The sequence below is a fragment of the Cetorhinus maximus genome, chromosome 38, assembly GCF_964194155.1.
Source record: "Cetorhinus maximus chromosome 38, sCetMax3.hap1.1, whole genome shotgun sequence".
Taxonomy (NCBI): domain Eukaryota; kingdom Metazoa; phylum Chordata; class Chondrichthyes; order Lamniformes; family Cetorhinidae; genus Cetorhinus; species Cetorhinus maximus.
Window position 1 is genome coordinate 4,078,145 of NC_135916.1, and position 15,570 is coordinate 4,093,714.

A 15,570-nucleotide genomic window follows, 5' to 3' on the forward strand; every position below is an offset into this window, starting at 1 on the left:
GCAACCGGAGTATGGTGTTCCATTCTGGGCAGGACACTTTACAAATAATGCGAAAGTGTCAGAAAGGTTCAAACTGAGGTTATATCCAGGGGCGCCCCAGAGACAAGGATCTTCAGTTTCGCAGAGGCGCTGCAGGGTCTGGGGCTTTTCGCCTTTGAGGAGGGAATGTTGAGAGGAGGATTGATAGAGGCGTTCAAAATCACGAGGGGTCCTAGACAGAGTCGATGAGGAGACACAGTTCCCATGGTTTGAGCTGTAGGGAGGATTTGACATCCCAGAACTTATTGGGGGTGATTGTATCGAGATTGGAGCGATTGTATCGAAATGTTGGTGATTTTATCGAATTTGGAGTGATTGCATCAAGATTGGTGTGATTGTATCGAAATTGTGGTAATTGAATCGAGATTGGGGTGATTGTTGCAAGATTGGGAGTGGTTTTTTCGAGATTGTGATGATTGTGTCGAGATTGGCGGTGATTCTATCGAGATTAGGGAGATTGGTTCGAGATTCGGGGTGATCGTATCGAGATTGACGGGATTGTATAGAGATTGGGGGTGATTGTATCGAGATTGGCGGTGTTTGTAGCGAGATTGGGGAGATAGTATCGAGATTGGGGTGGTTGTATCGAATTTGATGTGATTGAATCGGGACTGGTGTGATTGTATCGAGGCCTTAGTTTTCATGGAACCTGACATGCATGGGTGGCACCTTCCCTGTGAATGAAGCCTCCACTTCTCCCTTTTCCTTCCACCCAGCCCCACCTGCCATTGGGTCAGATGGGCAATTATAACCATATTACACTTTGATGTGTCCTTTCACTTCTCTCGCACTTTCTACTTTAGGCAATCTCACTGCGTTCCTGCTCTCTCATCCAAAATCCCACGTCCCCAGCCCTCAGCAAATTATCATCAAACCATTGACACCTGGATATCTTCACTGCTGCTCTCCCTCAGTCTCGGCAATGTGTAACATCTCACAAACTATAGCTACATCTCCAATTCCTCGTATTCTGTCTCCTCTGTGCTCGCTGCCGGCTTACACTCCCTGAACCAGTCTCTGGATGGTAAGTTACCAATCAGCTTCGCAGTCAGTCACTTTACCTTTGCCATCTTCGATGTCCCATGCTCTATTAAAACCATGAAATTCCTCACGCCTGCCACTGTCCTGGTCAGCTCCCATCTCTGCTTAACCACAAGGGAAACTTACCTTAAAGGATTTGGGGGATAACTGCTTGAGATGTCCACTGCCAGTGTGTGTCTGGAGCATTTAAAAAAATACAAACTCTCTCTCTCTTTGCATATAAACATTCACTCTTCCAGGACCATAGTGGGATGTACAGATAAGCTCGGACTTCCTTTCACTAAACCATAGCATATTCCGAAACACTCTCACCTTCCTCCACACTCACCCTCAACAACAAGTGCGAGGAGCTGATGGAACTCTTTCTCATTAAGCCTGGGACTCTCCGATCATTTGCCTCTTCCAGTACTAACACATGATGTTATTTTGCTCTCCGACAGCGCCCACCATAACTGTGGTATTATCACCTACTCTGGGCAGCTGCTTTGTTCCTTTAATACAATCATTAGCACTCGCTTTTTCTTCTGTACAATGACGCCTTTTTCATTCAAACTCTCCCGCCCTTTAACTTATCCCTGACCTGCTCAGGCCGAGCCGCACTCCCGCCCCTTTTATTCAACAGCATGGAGCCCATCACATCCCTATCTCTTCTTCTGTTCATAAGAAGACTCATATTCGACTCAAAAAACTAACGGTTTCTCTCTGCACAGATGCTGCCCACCCTGCCGCGTTTTTCCAGCACTTTCTGTCTCGATTTCACTTTCTAATAACTCAATTTTTTCCTCCCTCTTTCTACCCACCCACACATCTAAAGTTCTATTAGTTGCGAAGCGGGTGGTTGTTTACTGTGGTTCAGTGGGAAAGCGCATAATTTATATGTTTGTTGGTCCTGGATTCGGTCCTTAACATCTCCATGTCGTTAACTTTGGTGCAAAATTGCAGAGAATCTTTTCAAGCATCTCACTTTTAGCAAAGACAGACTCTGCTTGGTTCTAAACTCGATGAAACCCCATGTATGAAACCACGTCCCCCGTCCCCTCCCCCGACCTGTCTCTGCCTTCCACCCAGCGCAGTTTGCCATGGTGTTTGTCTTGCACTGATCACAACCTCACATCTTCCTCGGAAGAAGAGGCATTCGGACTCGAAACTTTAATTCTCTTTCCCTCTCCACAGATGCTCTCAGGCCTGCTGAGTTTTTCCAGTATTTCCTGCTGTTATTTCCGATTTCCAGCATCCACAGTATTATGCTTCAATCACAGCCTGATCTGTCCTTTCACTTCTCTGTCGCTTTCTCCGCCTTTTAAAATCTCTCAATGCTTATACCACCACCCCCCGCCCCCCATCATTAAACCCCCATTCCCTGCGATCCACCAAAGTAACATCAAAACCTTCTCACCAACATATCTTCATTGCGTTCCTCCCTCAGCCTCTGCAAGAGCCGCTGCTCACATTCGCTGACTCCATCTCAATAACTCGTGCTCACTCTGCTCTGAGATCACAACCCTCATATCTACCGCCACCCCCTTAATCCCTCCATAGATGGAAACTCCCCAACCTGATTACCCCATTGACCTTGGCATCTTTGATCTACTGGTCCCTATTCAAACCATTCCTATATCTCTCCCTGTGTACTCTACTAGTACAGCACAGATTTCCGCTTAACTCCAAGGGACACACGCCTGAAAGTAGATCACAGACAGGTGTTTGAGGCCACCAGGTCTGCCTGGGGATTCCTATGATTAATAGACACCCCCTGACTGCCTTTTTCTTATCGAAACCTTTTTATGAAACACCGCCCCCTTTCTCTTCCAGCTTCACCTCTAGCAACAAGTTCGAGGAGCTCCTAGACCACAGGGCAGTAAGATTGAGAGCATAACTCCAGCTATTGCGTCCCTCCATTTGTATTTAGCCATTGCTGCTGAGCTATCCTCACTGCCATTGGTTGGTTCAGCCTGGGTATTGTCTCACCGTAAGGGAATTATCCACCACAGAATCTCCCAGAAGTCGAGGCGGTGGCATAGAGTTGACATTCTGAAGCATGGTATGAAATACTGCAAATATAATTCCTCTTCACTTAGAAACGAGTGTCATCCCAACATATCGCTAATATATATGTATATATATATGTATATGCAACGTACACACAGACACACAAACATCCACACACACACATGTGCATACATACATAGATATATATATATGCAAAGTTTCTCTTTCTTTATCCTAAAGTTGAACTCCCATCATCCTCCTCTGATGCCTACGAGACCCACCTTACCTTCCCTTTACTCTGCCCTCAGCAGACTGCTGCACAATCATTTATCCTTCCTGGCTCCCATGTTTTGTGATATTGTTTGCCGTTTTCTATACTCAGGCATTGTCCTTCTCTCCTTTAAAGGCGCTTCCAACATCCTACTTGATCCTCCCCCCTTCCCCACCAAGCGAACAGATGTGAAATCCCCATTCTTTCAAACCAGTGACCCCATCTCCAGTCTCCCCGTCATCTGAATCCACCATGAATGTGCAGAGCCCCCAAACCACGCCCCCCGCCTCCCCCGCCCACAAAGCCGCGTCCAACATTACTGAATCTCTACTTTTCTATATTTTCAATTGGGGCTTCTGCCCCTGTCTCTGCATGGAAAGGGATCAGATCAGCGTCGCAGATGATATGACGTCTGACTGTGACAAAGATCAAAAAATATCTCCACAAAATGTGACAGGGGCGGAGAAATCCAGCGTGGTCTCCATAGAGAGAACTAAAAGTAGAACAGGCACGGACATTTCCCGGTATTTGGGGATGTATCTCAGTGGCAAAGCGCATGCTTCGCGTGTATGAGGTCCTGGATTCGATCCCCGGCATCTCCAGTTGACCTTTTGAATGCAGCGGTGGACAACCTCTCACCTTTATTCACACAGGTATGGTAAACTCGCTTCATATGACCAAAACAGAACCTGTTGTTGTTCTTTGAGAGAAGCAGTAGAGACTGCAGACATGGCCAAAACAGAACGTGTTGATCTTCATTGAGAAAAACATGAGAGACTATTGGGCATGGCCAAAGCAGATCCTGCTGTTGTTCATTGAGACAACTATGAGAACCCACAGCCACACCATAGACTTAGTCTTTTGTCTGCTTGGTGACTCACGACACTCACTCAGAGTTCGAGCCCTCGTTCAGTAGAGTCCAGGACCTCAGCTACACGGTGTGTGTGTGTGTTTGTGGATTCCTCCAGCACAGTGAGTAACTCAACCGGGGTATGCTGTCCTATTCTGGGCAGGACTCTTCACGAAGTATGCGAAGGTGTCAGAAATATTTACACTGAGGTTATAACCAGAGGCACCCCAGAGACAAGCGACTTCAGTTCCATGGACGCCGTGTATAGTCCAGGGTTTTTCCCCTTCGAAGACGGAATGTTGAGAGGAGGTTTGATGGAGGCGTTCATCACCATGAGGGGTCGAGGCAGAGGGGATGGGGAGAAACAATTCACAGTGTTTGAGATCTAGGGAGGATTTGACATCCCAGAGCTTGTTACGGGTGACTGTATCGCGACTGGGGCGATTGTACCAAGATTGGGTGTGATGGTATCGAGATTGGGGATGATTGTATCGCGATTGGGATCATTGTATCGAAATTGGGATGATTGCTTCGAGATTGGGGAGATTTTATCGAGATTAGGGGTGATTGTATCGAGAGTGGGGTGATTATACCGAGATTATATCGAATTTGGGGTGATTGTATCGGGAGTGGGGTGATCGTATCGAGGTCTTGGTTTTCATCGAAACCTGACATGGGTGGGTGGCACCTTCACTGTGAATGAAGCCTCCACTTCCTCCTTTCCCTTCCACCCAGCCCAGCCTGCCATTGCGCCAGACTGGCAATTTATAACCATATTTCCCCTTGATGTGTCCTTTCACTTCTCTCGCGCTTTATCCTTCTTAGGCAATCTCACTGCGTTCCTGCTCTCTCATCCAAAATACGCTTTTGCCAGCCCTCAGCAAATTATCATCAAAACATTGACACCTGGAAAAATTCACTGCTGCTCTCTCTCAGCCTCGGCAATGTTTAAGTTCTCACATCCGGTGACTGCATCTCCAATTCCTCGTATTCTCTCTCCTCTGTGCTCTCTGCTGGCTTACCCTCCCTGAACCACTCTCTCGATGTAAAGTTACCAATCAGAATCGCAGTCAATCTGATGGCCTTTGCCATCTTCGATGTCCTGCTCTCTATTAAAACCCAGACTTTCTTCACGCCGGCCATTTTCCCGGTCCAACTCCCGTCACTGCTTAACTACAAGGGAAACAGACCTGAAAGGATATGGCGAGTAACTGATTGAAATGTCCACTGCCATGGTGTGTCTGGAGCATGTGAAAAATTACAAGCTCGCTCTCTCATCGAATAAATCCATTCCCTCTTCCAGGACCATACTGAGGTACAGTTAACCCCGGAATCCTTTCCGTAATCCAAAACTTATTTTGAAACACTGTTGCCTACCTCCACACTCATCGCGGGATGTAGCTCAGTGGAGGACTCGAAACATCAACTCTTTTCTTCTCCGCCGATGCTGCCAGACCTACTGAGTTTTTCCAGGTAATTCTGTTTTTGTTTTGTGAGACTATAGACCTGACCAAAAGAGAACCTGTTGTTGTTCATTGAGACAAACATGAGAGATGATAGACATGACCATAACAGAAACTATGGTTGTTCATTGAGACAAACATGAGGGCCTATAGCCACACCATATACATTGTGCTTGGTGACTCACGACACTCACTCAGAATTGAAGCACTCATTCACTGTAGGCCACGTCTTCAGCTACCCGGTCTCTGTGTGTTTGTGGATCCCTCCAGCTCGGAGAGTAACACAACCGGAGTATGGTGTTCCATTCTGGGCAGGACTCTTTACAAAGATTGCGAAAGTGTCAGAAAGGTTCACACTGAGGTTATATCCAGGAGCGCCCCAGAGACAAGGATCTTCAGTTCCGTGGAGGCGCTGCAGGGTCTGGGATTTTCGCCATTGAGGAGGGAATGTTGAGAGGAGGATTGATAGAGGCGTTCAAAATCATGAGGGGTCCTAGACAGAGTCGATGAGGAGACACAGGATCCCATAGTTTGAGATGTAGGGAGGATTTGACGTCCCAGAACTTATTAGGAGTGATTGTATCGAGATTGAGGCGATTGTATCGAAATGTCGGTCATTGTATCGAGGTTGGAGTGATTATATCAATATTGGGGTTATTCTACCGAAATCTGGGTCATTGTATCGAGATTGGGTGTGGTTGCATTGAGATTGGGGAGATTGTATCGAGATTGGGGTTGATTGTATCGAGATTGGTGGTGTTTGTAGCGAGATTGGGGAGATAGTGTCCAGATTGGGGTGGTTGTATCCAGTTTGATGTGATTGTATCGGGACTGGGGTGATTGTATGGAGGCCTTACTTTTCATGTAAAGGTGACATGGGTGGGTGGCACCTTCACTGTGAATGAAGCCTCCAAGCGACACCATGGTCCTGCCATGGCAAGGTCAGGATGGAAGGGCGAAAACCAATCGCAATCCGAATTCATACCGTGGGTTACCTATCACCGTCCGAGTCACGGTGAACCACAGCGACGAAGGAGGATCACCTATGGATCGGGGCTTCTTCACCAGGAGGATCCTGTTGAAGGCGTGCGGCTTCCAAGCTACGGAGATCTTCACCCTGCATGACTCCCGCAAAGGTGGTTATTTCGACGTGACGTTCAAGCAAGTGGCAGACTGCGTCCGGCTCCTGAGGGTGTTCGAGGAGAAGAGAGACCTGCCGGAGATGAAGATCCTGACGGCGGAGCCGCACTTTTCTCTGCCGTTGCAACGGGAACGTGAGGTGATGGTGCATGTGTACAACCCCTTCGTCCCTGTCGCCGACGTGGTCACCTTCCTCACCAGGTACTTCGATAAGGTGGGGAGCGGCACTGAGATTCGAGACGACTTGGGGATCTGGACAGGCAAACGCCTGTTTAAGGTCACGCTAAAGACCGATGGTAAGGGAGCCATTTTCCACCCTCCTTCCAGTTTCGCTATCGGGGGAAACCGTGGCTACCTGGTCTACGCTGGGCAACCCAAGCATTGTCGCTCATGCGGCAAGGCTGGTCATGTGGCGGCCAACTGCAGCGCCTCCCTCTGCAAGATCTGCAAACAGGAAGGGCACCAGACAAAAGACTGCAAACAGGCCAAGTGCTGCAACCTGTGTGGCGAGGCAAGTCACCTCTACAGGACCTGCCCCAAACGCAGCCGTACTTACGCACAGGCAGCCAAAGCCGACCACGGGGAAGCAGAAGAAATGTTCCGTGTCACTCCAACCACCAAGGCCCCCAGGGAGCTCAACGGGACAAAGGAGGACACAGAGAGAGACAAGGTGGAGAAAGAGATTGAGGCAACAGAGAGCCAATCAACAGCACTACCCCCTGAACCTTCCAGTCCTCAGGACAGCGAATCAATGGAGGAGGAGGCAGCAGTGGAAAAGCAGCAGGGGGAGTGGCGGACGGTGAAGAACAAGAAAAGTAAGAGGGAGCGAAGAAGAAGCAAAGGCGTTTCCCAGAGAAGCGGCAAGAGGCGTCTCCCATCCGACACGGATGACAAGGGCAGCAGCTCTTCGGATGAGGAAGTGCCAGAGCGGCACCGATAGAAGAGGCGGCAAAGCTCCAGGGCGTTGGAGGACGAGACACCCGAGCTCCAGAAAATTGGAGACAACAAGGAGACCAGCGCACCCCAACTTGGCCTGCAACCTGAGGAGGCCAGTGCACCACAGCCCCTGGAATCTGGGAGCAGTGAGGCAATCATCGCACCCCAGCTCCAGGAAGCCGGGAACAGAAACCCCCCAGAGGGGGTGAGTTTTGGAGAAGCTTCTCCAGCAAAGGTCATCTCAAAATCCGCTCACTACGTGAACCTCCAGATGCCACTGGAGCAGAACACGGCCAAAGAGATCTACCTCAGCCCATCCAAAGTGAAGGAATTTGAGCTCACTACGGGTATGAAGGAGCAGACTAAAGGTCTGGGACTCTCAGAGACAGTGGGTTTGGTAGGAGAATAAATGCTTTAAAATGGGTTTAAAGATTGTATCCATAAATGTGCGTAGCATTAAATCTACTACGCGATGTGTTGCGACCTTGGACTACCTAGCCAAGGTCAAAGCTGACCTGTTGTTTCTGCAGGAGTGTGCGATACCGCACCTCAGCTCCTACAGACAATGGTCACGATGGTGGTCCCACGGGCCATCGATCTGGTCGGGCGGAAACGACTCTCGTTCCTCCGGCCTGGGTATTCTGCTGCGGGGAGGCAACTTCACCGTCTCCGAGGTCAAGGAGGTGGTGGGCGGGCGACTCCTGGTAGCAGACGTAATGTACAAGAACGCTCCACTCCGGTTAATTAACGTGTACGGCCCGGCACAAGGGGCTGAGCGGCTGGAGGTTTTTCAGCAGCTCCCACTGCTGCTGGCGACCTCCAGGCCGGTCATTCTGGGCGGGGACTTCAACTGCATCATCGATGCGGCTGGACGATCCGGCAGGGCCGGAAGCAGATTGGACGCTACGTCCAGATCCCTGATGGAAACAGTTAAGGATGCCAAGCTGCACGACGTCTTCAGCAACCCTGCAGACGGAGCGCAGCGTAGATACACCTGGTCGCGGCCAGACGGGTCCATTCGTTCCAGGATAGACTTCCTGTTTGTGTCCCGTGCATTCACAGTCAGATCCACCGACGTCAAGCCGGTGTTCTTCTCTGACCACTGCCTCCTACTGGCGGACTGCCACTTGGAGGAAGACCTGAGGGTGGGCAGGGGGGCATGGAAGCTAAATGTGCAACTGCTGACCCCAGAGAACATTGAGGAGCTCAAGAGGGATTACAAAGGTTGGAGAACCGTGAAACCCCTCTTTGAGTCCCTGACACACTGGTGGGAAGTGATCAAGGGAAGCATCAAGAGGTTTTTCATCCTCAAAGGCACCCAGAAAGCTAGAAAGGAACAGAGGGAAATGTCCCGACTCCAGGAAAAGATGCAGAATCTGCTCCGGCTGCAGTCGATGGGGGTCGATGTCAAGGAGGAGCTCCAAGAGGTGAAGGGCCAGCAAGCCTCGCACTTTGCCTCGGAGGCCTCCAAGATCATCTTCCGTTCCAGAGTCCGCTCCGTGGAGCAGGATGAGACGTGCTCACGTTTCTTCTTCCAAAAGGTACACAGAGAGCGCTCTGTGATCAGCAGCCTGAAGGAAGAAGACGGCTCAGTAAAGTCATCACGGTCCGACATTCTGAGGATCAGCAAATCCTTTTATGCCGGACTGTATGACGTGAAGCCCACGGACAGCACGGCCTCCCAGTCCTTCCTGTCCTCTATCACGGAGGTCCTAGACCACAGTACGCGGGAGAGCCTAGACAAACCGCTAACTCCTGACGAACTGACTAAGGCCCTCGAGTCCTTCGAGAAGAGTAAAACCCCCGGAAGCGACGGCCTGCCGGCGGAGTTGTATTCGGCTCTGTGGGACTTGATCGGCCCAGACCTGCTAGAAGTGTACGAGAGTATGCTCCTGGCCGGCAGCATGTCAGAATCCATGAGGAAAGGCATCATCACCCTCATCTACAAGCACAAGGGGGAAAGGGAGGAAATTAGAAATTGGCGACCCATTTCACTGTTGAATATGGACTATAAGATTCTGTCCAAGGTCATCGCCAACCGGGTCAAATCCGCTCTGGAATTGGTGATTCACCCTGACCAGACCTGCTCTGTGCCAGGCAGGAAGATCTCTGACAGCCTGGCGCTGCTCAGGGATACGATTGCCTATGTACAGGACAGGGGTGTGGATACCTGCCTCATCAGCTTGGATCAGGAGAAGGCCTTTGACAGAATATCGCACACCTACATGGGGGATGTGCTCTCCAAAATGGGCTTTGGGGAGGGAATTCGAAATTGGATCCAACTGCTCTACACTAACATCAGTAGCGCAGTCTCAATCAATGGGTGGGAAACAGATAGCTTTCCGATTAAATCTGGAGTCAGGCAGGGCTGCCCTCTCTCGCCTGTCCTTTTTGTGTGCTGCATAGAACCCTTTGCCGAGTCCATCAGGAAGGATCCGGGCATAAGAGGAGTGACGATCCCAGGCAGTGGAGGCACTCAGGTAAAAGCCTCCCTGTACATGGACGACGTCGCCGTCTTCTGCTCGGATCCGCTGTCGGTGCGCAGACTGATGCACGTCTGCGACCAGTTCGAACTGGCCTCGGGAGCCAAGGTAAATCGTGGGAAGAGCGAGGCCATGTTCTTTGGGAACTGGGCTGACCGATCCTTTGTCCCCTTCACTGTCAGGGCTGACGGCCTGAAGGTGCTGGGGATATGGTTCGGAGGGACCGGGGCATGCGTTAGAAACTGGAAGGAGCGAGTGGCTATGGTGAAAAGGAAACTGGGCATGTGGGAGCGACGCTCCCTCTCCATTGCGGGTAAGAACCTGGTCATCAGGTGTGAGGTACTCTCGCTGTTGCTGTACGTGGCGCAGGTCTGGCCCATTCCACACTCCTGCGCGATGGCGATCACTCGAGCCATCTTCCGCTTTATCTGGAGGTCGAAAATGGATCGTGTCTGCAGGGACGCGATGTACAAGCCTCTAGATAAAGGGGGAAAAAACGTGCCCAACATCGCCCTCATACTGATGGCCACCTTTGTGTGCGGCTGCATCAAGCGGTGCGTAGACCCTCAGTACGCAAACACCAAGTGTCACTACGTGCTGAGGTTCTACCTGTCCCCGGTGTTGCGAAGGATGGGTCTGGCCACGCTGCCGCGGAACGCTCCAAGTAGTTGGACCGCGCCGTACCACCTGTCCCTGGTGGAAAAATTTATGCAGAAAAACACCTTTGACCACAAGTCCATCAGGCAGTGGTCAGCACGTAACGTCCTAGAGGCCCTGAGGGATAAGGAGAGGGTGGACCCTGTGGGATGGTTCCCCGAGCAGACTGTCAAAGTCATTTGGCAGAATGCCTCATCGCCAGAACTTTCCAACAAGCACCAAGACGTAGCTTGGCTGGTGGTGAGAAAGGCCCTCCCCGTCAGATCCTTCCTACACGCCAGGAGTCTCACCCCCTCTGCACGATGCCCTCGAGGTGGCTGTGGTGGGGAAGAGACCGTTGTTCACCTCCTTGTGGATTGTGCCTTTGCAAAGAAAGTCTGGAGAGAGATGCAGTGGTTGCTGTCGAGGTTCATCCCGAGCAGTTCTGTGACACAGGACTCTGTGCTCTACGGGCTGTTCCCAGGGACACACACCGAGACAAACATCAACTGCAGCTGGAGGATCATCAACTCGGTGAAAGACGCGCTTTGGTCTGCCCGAAACTTGTTGGTCTTCCAGCACAAAGATTTGTCCCCGACCGATTGTTGCGGACTGGCACAATCCAAAGTCCAGGACTACGTGCTGAGGGACGCACTAAAGCTTGGGGCAGCTGCCGCAAAGGCGCAATGGGGAAGGGTCGCTGTCTAAGACCTTTCTACCACAGCGCACCGAGAGACTGGGAACTGTTTAGAGCCCCTCGGGCTGTACAGATCAAAATGAAAGGCTGTAAATGACTGTAATATTGTTTGTACTGATGCACCTGGTGATACATTTTGTAAAAGTTTAACCTGGATTGTACCCTTGTAATGTTGTTTTTGAAATGGTTTTGAATGTGATTGAAGATTTTTATGAATAAAGTATATTTTTACAAAAAAAAAAAAGTGAATGAAGCCTCCACTTATCCCTCTTCCAATCACACAGCCCAGACTGTCATGGCGCTAGGTTGGCACTTATAACCATATCGCACCTTGATTAGCCTTTCAAATGTCTCGCAATTTCTACTTTAGCATATTCCGAAACACTCTCGCCTTCCTCCACACTCACCCGCAACAACAAGTGCGAGGAGCTGATGGAACTCTTTCTCATTAAGCCTGTGACTCTCTAATCATTTGCCTCTTCCAGTACTAACACATTCTGCTATTTTGCTCTCAGGCAGCGCCCACCTTAACTCTGCTTTTATCACCTACTCTGGGCGGCTGCTTTGTTCCTTTAATACAATCATTAGCACATGCTTTTTCTTCTGTTCAATGACGCCTTTTTCATTCAAACTCTCCCGCCCTTTAACTTATCCCTGACTTCCTCAGGCCCAGCCGCACTCCCGCCATTTTTATTCAACAATATTGATCCCACCACATCCCTATCTCTTCTTCTGTTCATAAGAAGACTCATGTTCGACTCAAACAAACTAACTGTTTCTCTCTGCACAGATGCCGCCCGCCCTGCTGCGTTTTTCCAGCCCTTTCTGTCTCGATTTCACTTTCCAATTACTCAATTTTTTCCTCCCTCTTTCTACCCACCCACACTTCTACAGGTCTATAGGTTGCGAAGCTGGTTGTTGTTTACTGTGGTTCAGTGGGAAAGTGCATAATTTATATGTTTGTAGGTCCTGGATTCGGTCCTTAACATCTCCATGTCGTTAACTTTGGTGCAAAATTGCAGAGATTCTTTTCAAGCATCTCACTTTTAGCAAAGACAGACTCTGCTTGGTTCAAAACTCGATGAAACCCCATGAATGAAGCCACGTCCCCCGTCGCCTCGCCTCGCCCCACCAGTCTCTGCCTTCCACCCAGCGCAGTTTGCCATGGTGTTTGCCTTGTACTGATCACAACCTCACATGCTCCTCGGAAGAAGAGGCATTCGGACTCGAAACTTTAATTCTTTTTCCCTCTCCACAGATGCTCTCAGGCCTGCTGAGTTTTTCCTATATTTTCTGTTGTTATTTCAGATTTCCAGCATCCGCCGTATTATACTTCAATCACAGCCTGATCTGTCCTTTCATCTCTCTGTCGCTTTCTCCGCCTTTAAAAATCTCTCCTTGCTCGTACCCACCACCCGCCACCCCCCTCACCCCCCCCCCCCCACCCTCATTAAACTCCCATTCCCTGTGGTCCATCAAAATAGCATCAAAACCTTCTCACCGACATATCTTCACTGCGTTCCTCCCTCAGCCTCTGCAAGAGCCGCTGCTCACATTCGATGACTCCACCTCAATAACTCGTGCTCACTCTGCTCTGAGATCACAACCCTCATATCGACCCCCACCCCCTTAATCTTTCCAAAGATGGAAATTCCCCAACCTGATTACCCCATTGACCTTGGCACATTTGATCTACTGGTCCCTATTCAAACCATTCCTAATTTTCTCCCTGTGTACTCTACTAGTACAGCACTCATTTCTGCTTAACGCCAAGGGACACACGCCTGCAAGTAGATCACAGACAGCTGTTTGAGGCCACCAGATCTGCTTGGGGATTCCTATGATTAATAGACACCCCATGACTGCCTTTTTCTTATCGAAACTTTTTACTGAACACCGCCCCCTTTCTCTTCCAGCTTTACCTCAAGCAACAAGTCCGAAGAGATCCTAGACTACATGGCACTAAGTTTGAGAGCATAACTCCAGCTATTGCGCCCCTCCATTTGTATTTAGCCATTGTTGCTGAGCTATTGTCACTGCCATTGATTGGTTGAGCCTGGGTATTGGGTCACACCAAAGGAATTATCCACCACAGAAACTCCCAGAAGTTGAGGTTGTGGCATGGAGTTGACATTCTGAAGCATTGTATGAAGCACTGCAAATATAATTCCTCCACGCTTAGAAAGGAGTGTCATCCCTGCATATCGCTAATACATATGCATATATATGTATATATTTATACATATATATGCAAAGTTCCTCTTTCTTTATTCAAAATTTGAACCCCCATCATACTCCCCTGATGCCGACGAGACCTACCTTAGCTTCCCTCTACTCTGTCCTCAGCAGTCTGCTGAACACTCGTTTATCCTTCCTGGCCCCCATGTTTTGTGATATGTTGCACCGTTTTCTTTTCTCAGACATTGTCCTTCTCTCCTTCAAAGGCGCATCCAACATCCTACTTTACCCTCTCCCCTTCTGCGCTAAATGAACAGCTGTGAAATCTCCATTCTTTCAAACCAGGGACCCCATCTCCAGTCTCCCCGTTATCTCCACCCACCATGAATGTACAGAGCCCCTAAAACCACGCATCCCCGCCTCCCCCGCCCCCAAAGCAACGTCCAACATGGCTGAATCTTTACGTTTCAATATTTTCAATTGGGGCTTCTGCCTCTGTCTCTGCATGGAAAGGGATCAGGTCAGGGAAGCAGATGAAATGAGGTCTACCTGTGATAAAGATCAAAAAATACCTGCACAAAATGTGACAGGGGCCGATAAATGAAGCGTGGTCTCCATAGAGAAACTATAACTAGAACAGTCACAGAATTTTACCGGGATTTGCGGATGTAGCTCAGTGGTAGAGCGCATGCTTCGCATGTATGAGGTCCCGGGTTCGATCCCCGGTATCTCCATTTCACCTTTTGAATGCAGCCGTGCACAGTTTCTCACCTTTACACACACACACGTGGTAAACTCGATTCAGATGACAAAAACAGAACCTGTTGTTGTTCATTGAGAGAAACAGTAGAGACTGGAGACTTGACCAAAACAGAACGTGTTGTTGATCATTGAGGCAAACATGAGAGACTATAAACTTGGCCAAAACGGATCCTGCTGTTGTTCATTGAGAGAATTAGTAGAGACTGTCGACATGAGCAAAACAGAACCTGTTGTTGTTCATTGAGGAAAACACGAGAGACTGTCAGCATGGCCAAAACAGATCCTGCTGTTGTTGTTCATTGAGACAAACATGTGAGACTATATACATGGCCAAAACAGAACCTGTTGTTCATTGAGACAAACATGTGAGACTAAAGAGATGGCCAAAACAGAACGTGTTGTTGTTCACTGAGATAAACATGAGAGACTATAGACATGGCCAAAGCAGAACCTGCGGTTGTTCATTGAGACAACCATGAGGTCCCACAGCCACACCATACACCTTGGGCCATCAGCCTTTTGTCTGCTTGGTGACTTACGATACTCACTCAGAGTTCAAGCACTCATTCAGTAGAGTGCACGTGCTCAGCTACACGGAGTCTGTGTGACTGTGGATGCCTCCAGCTCAGCGAGTAACTGAAATGGAGTATGGTGACCAATTCTGGGCAGCACTCTTCCCGAAGAGTGCGAAGGTGTCAGAAATGTTTACACTGAGGTTAAAACCAGAAGCACCTCAGAGACAAGCGACTTCAGTTCCGTGGACGCAATGCAGAGTCCGGGGCTTTTCGCCTTCGAAGAGGGAATGTTGAGAGGAGGTTTGATAGACGCGTTCAGAATCATGAGGGGTCTAGGCAGAGGCGATGGGGAGAAACAAGTCCCAGTGTTTGAGGTGTAGGGAGGATGTGACTTCAAAGAGCTTATTAGGGATGATTGTATCGAGATTGGGGTTGATTGATTCGAGATTGGGGCGATTGAAACGAAATTTGATTGTATCGAAATTTGGGTGATTGTATCGCGATTGGTGTGATTGTACCAAGATTGGGAGCGATGCTATCGAGATTGGGAGTGGTTGAATCGCGATTGGG

At 49.4% G+C, this 15,570-nt stretch overlaps 1 non-coding gene across 1 annotated transcript; it reads left to right on the forward strand.

Annotated features, from left to right (window-relative positions):
• Positions 1-14,385: 14,385 nt before the first annotated feature.
• On the forward strand, positions 14,386-14,457 carry trnaa-cgc (transfer RNA alanine (anticodon CGC)). Its single transcript has one exon. It is a non-coding gene; the product is annotated as a tRNA-Ala (tRNA).
• The last annotated feature ends 1,113 nt before the right edge of the window (positions 14,458-15,570 follow it).